At 35.0% G+C, this 9,400-nt stretch overlaps 1 pseudogene; it reads left to right on the top strand.

The window, feature by feature from the left end:
• The first annotated feature begins 17 nt into the window (after positions 1-17).
• Positions 18-8,665, top strand: LOC113080570 (microtubule-associated protein RP/EB family member 3-like; annotated as a pseudogene).
• The last annotated feature ends 735 nt before the right edge of the window (positions 8,666-9,400 follow it).

Raw genomic sequence — 9,400 nt, 5'->3', positions numbered from 1 at the left:
AGTGTGTTGCAGGAGCGCGTGGCGCTGTTGCTCGTAACTAGGCAGCAGCGCATATCTGGCAACCCACTGTAGCGGCGGAGAGCAGCGGATTGCATTCTGCCAGTGTAATATCAACATTGGAAAGGACGCAGTCAAAATACAGTGAGTAGAATATTGTTGACATATTACAATTCAAATGTATTCTTCATACTGTATGACATTTAATAGGTGCTGTAGCCTCTTTGGTCAGTGTATTATGTGTTTATGGCTCGAGCGTGTGTGGTGTTGCTCTTGTAATGTTACGGCGGCGGGGCCTGAAGAGCAACTGTCACAATAATGGACCGTTTGTTCAGCGGACTCGCATGCATTATATCACTGCAGGCTCCAGTGTGCTGTTTTATAGAGCTAAACGCAAAATTTATCTGCATTTTTTTGGCGTACAGGCCAAAAAATGCCCATATCAGTGATAAACAGCGCGCTATAGGGCCTGAGTGACTCCCATCGTGTAAGAAGATACTGTAACACAGTTTAAGACGTCGTTTGCAGCAAAGGATTAAATAAACATAAAACGAATACATTTGTTTGTAATAAATACGAATAAGATAAATACGATCAAATGAGGCTGAATTTATGCAACTGATGATAAAACAAGCATGTGTCAATCACTGTTTCATTTCTTCATTTCAGACCAGCATTATACAATACATAAGTTAGGTCTGTATATTTTTATATTATTAGGAAGAATAGAATAAGTAGAGTGCCAATAATAGTTTTCAAACTGTTTTTTTTTCCTCTTCTGCTTCTTGAAGTGTGAGGGGGAAACCTGTGCTGTATCTTTATCTGTCATTAGACTTTAATATGGCATTGCCAGCATTAATTGGAGATGAGCTGAGAATATTCTAGGATATTACAAAACAAAAGGACTGTTTGGTTTTATTTACTGCTCATTTTATTTATATGTATATATATATATATATATATATATATATATATATATATATATCATAAAAAAATCCCTATGCCTCTGAAACCACCTGTTCTCTGACTGTAAATACCAAGTTTTGTCATGAAACTCTAGATTGCGCAGACTGATGGGTCCTTAACGTAAACTGATGATATTCTTAGCATTTAATGACTTGTCACAATCTGATTGGTTCATCTTGCATATGCAGCCAATGAGCTTGCTGCTTTACATTTAAATGGCTGGTTAGCATTCGCTTGAGAATTGTAGCGCGTTTTCAGAGTTCCTCTGAAACCCTCCACCTTCCCCAGCTCCACTTATCTGCTATGGGTTATTTTATATGCTGTTTGTATGTCTTAAACACTCACAGCACCATATCAGGATATATATATATTAGCTGTAGCAAGTTCCTGTACTTGCTTGCAGCAGCAGGGTATGAGATCATTTCCGGCAAGACCAAATACATTAACAGTGTCATATGTTAGAACTTAGTAATAACGATATATTTAGAAGAAACATTATTACGTCCTGGCAGAAAGAAGGGGTTATTAAAAAATGTCTTCTTTATAAACAAGTTTTCACAATTTTACCTCAAACTTTTTTGTTGGCAACAGATATTCATGAAAACCTTTATAATCAGGTAATATCATAATAATATCATATGATGTTTTATGTGTCACACCATGAAATATAACATGATATTATAAATCACGATGTCACACACAAATTTGCATTTCTAGAATACACAAACAAGAATTCAAATTCTAAATTCAAAAAATTTAACATTTTAAAAATTCAAATTCTAAAAGTTTTACATTTCAAATAATGTACTATTAGTTTGCAAAACCTAAAAAAATAAATAAAAAAACTGACCTTGCTGACAATTCAATACATGGATTTTGTCCCAGTACTGAAGAATCTAAGCTTTACAAATTTCATGCAGTGAAATACACACATATTGTGTCTCTGTAGAAGATGTGTGTGTGTGTGTTTTACAGTGTCATTTCCATCACGCAGTCCACTGGGTGCACCAGATGTGCATGGTTAACAACATCTCTGAAACACTAATCTGGATGGATTATCTTTGGAGGATTAAAATGTATAGTGTTATTACAATTTTCAATGATGCAGTGACAGCTGAAGAACAGAACTGAACAACACTTCTGATTAACCAAACCGAAACACATTCAATCCAGATACAGTGACATTATTTAAAGCATGAGTATGATACCATCTTTACCTGCTATCCAACCAAATGAATCCTTTCAACATGAAATAAATATACATTTATATAAGATATAAAAACTTGATTAAAATATATGGAATTATACGTTTTAAACATATAGTCACATGCTGTATGATATCAAAGTATTAAAAAGAAGTGTAATTAGGTGCATAGAGACTGTTGTTTTTATCCTTTGTAGGAGATGGCAGTGAATGTATACGCCACATCAGTAACGATTGAGAACCTGAGCCGACATGACATGCTGGCGTGGGGTGAACGACTCCCTTCAGCTCACCTACACCAAGATTGAACAATTATGTTCAGGTGGGTTCTACTGCCCTATTTCACTAAGTGTTTCTGTCTTTTATGTCATGAATGGCACTAGCATACTCTTTATTTCTGCTCTACTATAGATTATATAAGACTACACATAATTTATTTTTTGTTTCTCATCATGCAATGAATGAGCTCTGTTGACCCATGTTCTCTTTCGCTGTTTGTCCTCAGGGGCAGCTTATTGTCAGTTCATGGACATGCTGTTCCCAGGGTGTATTCTTTTAAAGAAAGTGAAATTTCAAGCAAAGCTGGAGACGGAGTTTATACACAACTTCAAAGTTCTCCAGGCAGCTTTCAAGAGGATGAACGTTGATAAAGTTAGTTGGCCCTTTGGAGAATTTGCTTCGATGCACATCTTTTTACTTCAAACTTTTCTTTTAACTTAGCTTTACTCAATTAAAAAAATAAATCAAAGCTTTCAGTTCATTTGGTAAAAAATATCAACTACAATAACAGTTGATTGAAAGAAGGCATGTTTGTTTATATGTCACATTTCATGTTTTAAACAAAAAAAGCAGACTGTTGATGTGAAAATTAAGGGATGTGATTGATTAATTAATTGGGTTGTACCCGTGTTTTCATGAACAATGATTAATATTCATGAACCATCAATTTACCATAGTATGAAGCTAATTAATATTCATGAGTAAAGCCTTCACCTTTGTATTTGTAAAATACAGACATCTTTAATAAAAAAATAGAAGTAATTTTCATCAATATCCAACATTAGGCCTAGATATTGCTCAACAGGTCTTTAGTTAAATAGTTATGAATGTAAATGAGTTATTAAAGGTTAGGCTGATATATTGATGTAGTGTGCATTATATGATGTAGTGTGCTGATTTTTGGTGTCAGGTTAGCTGAAAATATTACTTGAGACAAGTGGAGGTGTCTAATGTTCTTTGTCAAATATGCTTTTGTATTCTGTAATTCCTAGGATAGGAGAAAGTATTTTAACATCAAAATTACCCCTCATGATTAAAGCTGATGCTGATTTGTTTTCCTTGTGTTATCCAGATAATTCCTGTGGAAAAATTAGTGAAAGGAAAATTCCAGGACAACTTTGAATTCATCCAGTGGTTTAAAAAATTCTTTGATGCCAATTATGACGGAAAAGAGTATGATCCCATTCAAGCTAGGCAGGGCCAAGATGTGGCGCCTCCACCAAATCCAGGTGAACACTTTTCCCACAAACCCAAGAGAACTGGTTCCTCAGGTAACCTCGAGATTTTGCCGCAAATTTGCTGCATTGATTGCTGAGGCTCTAATGATTGACAACATGCTTTGCAAAGCAGCTGGATGTGCACAGGCCCCAGAATGATTTACTCCATGCCCAAGCTTTCATCAATGAGAAAACAATGAATTCAGCATTAAAACAGCTCTGTGTTGCTCTGTTAGTGCAGTACTAACAAACAGTTTTCCAAAATCAGTTCTCATGTGCCATCCTGAAGGGTCATAGCTTGCTTAGTGTCACTTCGGTCAGTCCTATTCATCCCTCAGTCCCTCCAAATTCTTTTTTGGTCATTATAAAGTTATAGTCACCTGAAATAAGTTACCCCCCCAAAATAAAACAAATAAAAAAAACATTCCTTTTCTTTTAAACCTCTATTGCATCACTTAAACATGACTGATTACATTTTCTATAAAAATAAAAATTAAAAACTAAAATAAAAAAAGAAATAAAAAGAAATCATGTGGTAATTGAAATAAATAAATTCATAAAAAGAAAAACAGAACAAAAATAAAACAAACTATTATTACAGAAACTATAAGAACGGGTTTCTTAGTATACACTATAGAAATGTCACTTTAATGTTCTAAGAATTCTAAAGAAAAAAAAAGTTATATTTTTATAGTTAATACTAAAAGTCACTACTGTTTAAAAGTTTTGGGTTAGTAAAAAAATAATACTTACATTTTTATATAATACTTATTTCACATATATGTGAAATGTTTCTACATATCATATTAGAGTGATTTCTGAAGGATCATGTGACCCTGATGACTGGAGTAATCCCTGCTGAAAATTCAGCTTTTACATCACAGGAATAAATTATATTTTATTATTTAAAATATATTACAATAGAAAACAGTTCTTTTAAACCCTTAGGTGAGAACTTTTAAACAGTAGTCTACATATAATTTATAAAATACTGACTCTTTTAAAGTGCATTTTATTCACTAATAAATATGAATCTTATTTTTAGGCTTTTTTTTTTAAGCAAAGTAATACATTTCATCCTTGACCAGAGAAAGATTTTAAAATCAGCACCAGGATGTAGTTACACCAAAAAAAAAAAACTATTAATTTTTTTTTAAGTCATCCCTTCATAAACAACCCTTTATTAACATCTTTTTGGTTTGAAAAGTGAGTGAAAAGGGTTACCCTGAGGCGGAATTGTGCAATAGAGGGTTAACAGCCAAGAACTGGAAACATAGAGTCCCCAGAGAGGTACAAAAGGGGTGTCCTAGCGTGCTGACAGTTGACTGCTTTTGTGCTCGTTGGGGTGGATTGAGAATGTGACCTCCATTTAGTTTGTAGTCACATCTCATCACACTTTCCTGACTTGGTTAAACCTGCCAGATATGAAGCAGATAACAGGCTTTTGAAACAGTTAGTTTGATCACACACACAGGCTTAACCAAAGTAATGGGGTGACAAGCAGCCCATGCTGTAGCTTGTTAAAGGCTGAGCTTACTGAACCTCTTAGCTCATTTTAGTGAATCATTAGCTCTGTTCTAAAACCTAGTGAGCTCCCTCCTTAGAATGCACTAAAGGAATAGTTCACCTAAAAATGAAAGTTTGCTAAAAATGTCCTCAACCTCAGGCCAGTCAAGATGTAGATGAGTTTGTTTCTTCAGCAGAACAGATTGGGAGAAATTTAGCATTATATCACTTGCTCACTAATGTATCCTCTGCTGTGAATGGGTGCCGTCAGAATAGGAGTCCAAACAGCTGATAAAAACTCCACAATAATCCAAAGCACAACTTCATTCAATCAATTAATGTCTTGTAAAATGTTTGTAGTAATTAAATTCATAATTAAGTCCTATATCCATAATATTGCTTTCTTCAGTGAAAAAGTTGTCTCATCTGAATCAGGAGAGAAATATGCACAGATCAAGCTCATATATCAGTGTAAATTAATGTGAGAGGAAGGAGGAAGGATTTTTTTTTTAATAGTTTTTTTTATTTCTCCAAATCTGTTCCGATGAAACAAACTCATCTACATCATGTATTGCATAAGGGTGAGTACATTTTCAAGAAGAGTTTTCATTTTTGGGTGAACTTTTTCTTCATAGGCATCATAGGCTCACTCTTGAGGATGGAAAAAAAATTTCCCAGCAAAATGGCCTTATGCAGTTCTGGCCAAAACAAGGTACTGAATATCTATATACTGTATATGTGAAGGCAATCCCTAAATTTCCATTGTCATACGTTTACTCAAAGAAAAAAATCACTTAAGTTGGCAAACAGAATACAGAATTGACCATTATTTGAGATCTCATGAAGAGCGCTGTTTGTAGGACATTTCAGATCAGTCACTTATGAGGGTCCATTTTGGCCCACTATGGTATGGAACAGAGCTAAATGTGTTTAAAGAAGCTGATAGAAATGACAAAACCCTAAAATTGCATGGATTAGGTTGTACATTTTCTGAACGGCTCCCATTTATTGTTACTAAACTAAACATCTCCAATTTCAGGGCCTCAGAGAACATCGCCAACAGTACCTAAAAACATGCCCACACCACAGAGGGTGACCACCACCATAAGGAAGAACCCCACACATACCCGAAATGGGGGAAGTGATGCTGAAATCATGGAGCTTAATCAACAGGTAGAGTCCCTGGGAGGGTAAGGAAGACTTACTCTACCTCGGAGCACTTTGGATTGGAGATTGTAGAAATTGAATAGAAAGAAAAGTGTAGGTAGATTTTGCATTTTTCATTTTTATCTTTCTTTTCTCCCATTTTCTTCAGACCATTCCTTCATCTTCTATCCCACTTATTCAGATTATTGCATTTTTTATTATATATTTTTAAGTCTGCATATAGGTTGTCTTATCATATTAAGCATATTGACTTTTTCCCATTAAGGAATGATTATGTTCTGATTAGTATCTTACATTTTGTCTTTTTTGTTTTATTGAAGTTGATGGAGCTGAAGTTAACTGTAGATGGTCTGGAGAAGGAGAGAGATTTCTACTTCAGCAAACTTCGAGACATTGAGCTGATCTGCCAAGAACAAGAAGATGAAACCAACCCCATTATCAGTAGGATAATTGACATTCTGTATGCCACAGAGGTACTGTCAATGATATGGTTTATATCTTTTTTTTCTAGTTATTTGACATATATATTTGTCAGGTTGATTCATAATTTGCGATATCAATATCAGTTTGCATCGGCTGTCGATTAATTCCAAGTTGGTCATGTGGATTAACCAACAGAAAGATGGTGCCATAACATGACTCAACAAGAACCAAATTTGAGTTCCAATGCCAGTTATGGTAAAAACATATTATAAACATAATTTTGCATTATGCTCACGAGTCCTCACCACCTTGGAAATCGAATTTTGAGCAAGTTCTTAGCTGTCTGAAATGCAACAAAATTTACTGACAACTTTATGTGTATATATGAAAAATGCCATGTTGAGTCTTCAGAATCAAAATCAGTTTATTGAAATGGAAATGAAATGACTAACCATAATGCTATTGTTGCTATTGATGTTTTAATTAGAGCCACTATGATACTGTGACCTAAAATAAAGAAAACTAGTTTAATGACATGCTCCCCAGGAAATAATAAATAAATAATTCACAATAAAAACATAATTCACAAATACAAAAGTGTATTAAAATATTGAAATATACAAAATTTTACACAGAGTTTAGTGCAGTGTTGAAATACCATGATCACCCTAAAAATGCCTATTTTTTTGTACAGGATGGCTTTGCCCCACCAGAAGATGATGAAATAGACGAGCAGGCCCACTTGGACGAATTCTGAGCGTCATCGTGACCCTTCACCATTTCCCCTCCCCACCACTTTGAATGGCTCCCATCTATTGCACGCTGTTAATATCCTCTCAGTTTCCTACAAATCTGTGGGCTCACCATATATACTCGAAATCTTTGTCCTCTGACGCCGGTTTATGCACTACATACGTATCAACAAACACTCGCCGTCCTCACCCCCATCCAGACAGTAGCACCAACCACGACACATCCTAGCCGTCACAGCATGTTTTACAGATCGACATTGAGAATGAACAACAGAAAAAGGTATTACAGAATGTGGGTAGCACAACTACCTGAAAAAATGTAAATATTTGAGATGAGAAAGACGTTTTTAAAGACATTTTTTCATACACATTTTCTTTAAGGTTTGTCCCGGCTCCATTCAGTATGAAATGATCAGTATCATGCCATCCATCTGTGTCTCCAGCTTCAGTCTGCCTCTCTCACTGACTGTACACTTTAAATGATGGAAAATGACTATTCTGTTATCAGTTTCTCACTCTCATGTTGTTTCAAACCCAGATGACTTTCTGTCGTGGAACAAATGAAGAAGGCTTTTGGTTTCCATAGAATTACAGCAAATAGAGACTAAAGCTTTCATTCTTGAAAAAGGACACAAATGAACCATAAAAGTGGTCCATGAAATGCATACACTATATTCCTGGTCTTCTTAAAGCTTTTTATGAGCTTCAGGTACAGATGTGACCAGGTGATCATCGAGTTAATGAAGCTCATGAATTCTAATGAAAGCAGCAACTAGAGCTAGAGAAGATGTCAAGATTTTCAGTGAATAACTTTAATTTCAGTCTGTAGATCACACAAAGGTATCAGAATCTCCAGAAGACTTGGAATAGAGCACACAAGTTCAATGCACAACTTGATTTTTAAGGTGCTTCTGTGTCCTTACTGAAGCTTAAAAGCTTTGGTTTCCATTCATTGTATCTCATTGTTCTACCAAAGTATCATACATGTTTGGAATTACATGAAGGTGAATAAATAATGACAGAATTGCGTTTTTAGGTGAACTATCTTAAATGACTAAGAATAGCAGACACTATGAGAATCCCAGAAATATCAAACTTAAAGATTTTGATGTCAAGTTTGTCAGTGACATGATGGAAATAAATGCTGAGCTGCAGAGAGGACTTTTATACTTTTAATCAACTGGATGAGCCAGTGACATTAAATGATAATAATAATAATAATAAACATTAAAATATGTCAGCAAGGCTTTAAAATGTAACTTATGGCACAGGTTGTTTTGCTTGTACCCAGGGAGCATGTAAATGTTATACATTGACAAGTGATGACTGATGGTTTGAAAATCATATTTTTCTGTTGTGCTTGATTGTGACATTATTCTAACACGTCATAGACTGCAAAATGGAAACTCACTAAATGGATGGAAAGTTGTATTACCGTCATACTTAACTAGAGTTCATATTCAGCCATTGAGCATGAGGGACAGTACTCATTGTTACTGTGGACATTTTATTTTAGTGGCAGTCAAACATGTGATACTACTGAACAGATGATGTCATGTTGAATTGAACTGACGTTTGCTGCTAGAGTTGCTGCATTTATGTGTTTTGTTTTGTATTTATTTCGCTCAGCTATTGAATAGCATATGGGCTGTGCATCCTTAACTGTAAGTCATATCAGATTTGTACGGAGCCCCGCACATTACATGCAAGAAAAAATAGTTGGCTAAATCATGTGCACGATTTACTAATTAGTTCCCTTGATGTACTAAAACGTGCACATGATTAATATTGCGTCCACGTTTTAGTACATTGAGGGAACGAATTAGTAAATCGTTCGCACAATTTATTTTTTCTTGCATGTCATGTGCAGGGCTCCGTAAATTTGTAAA

The sequence above is a fragment of the Carassius auratus genome, unplaced genomic scaffold, assembly GCF_003368295.1.
Source record: "Carassius auratus strain Wakin unplaced genomic scaffold, ASM336829v1 scaf_tig00031599, whole genome shotgun sequence".
Taxonomy (NCBI): Eukaryota; Metazoa; Chordata; class Actinopteri; order Cypriniformes; family Cyprinidae; genus Carassius; species Carassius auratus.
Note: the sequence above shows the minus strand (reverse complement) of the source record. Positions and strands in the feature narration are given on the sequence as shown.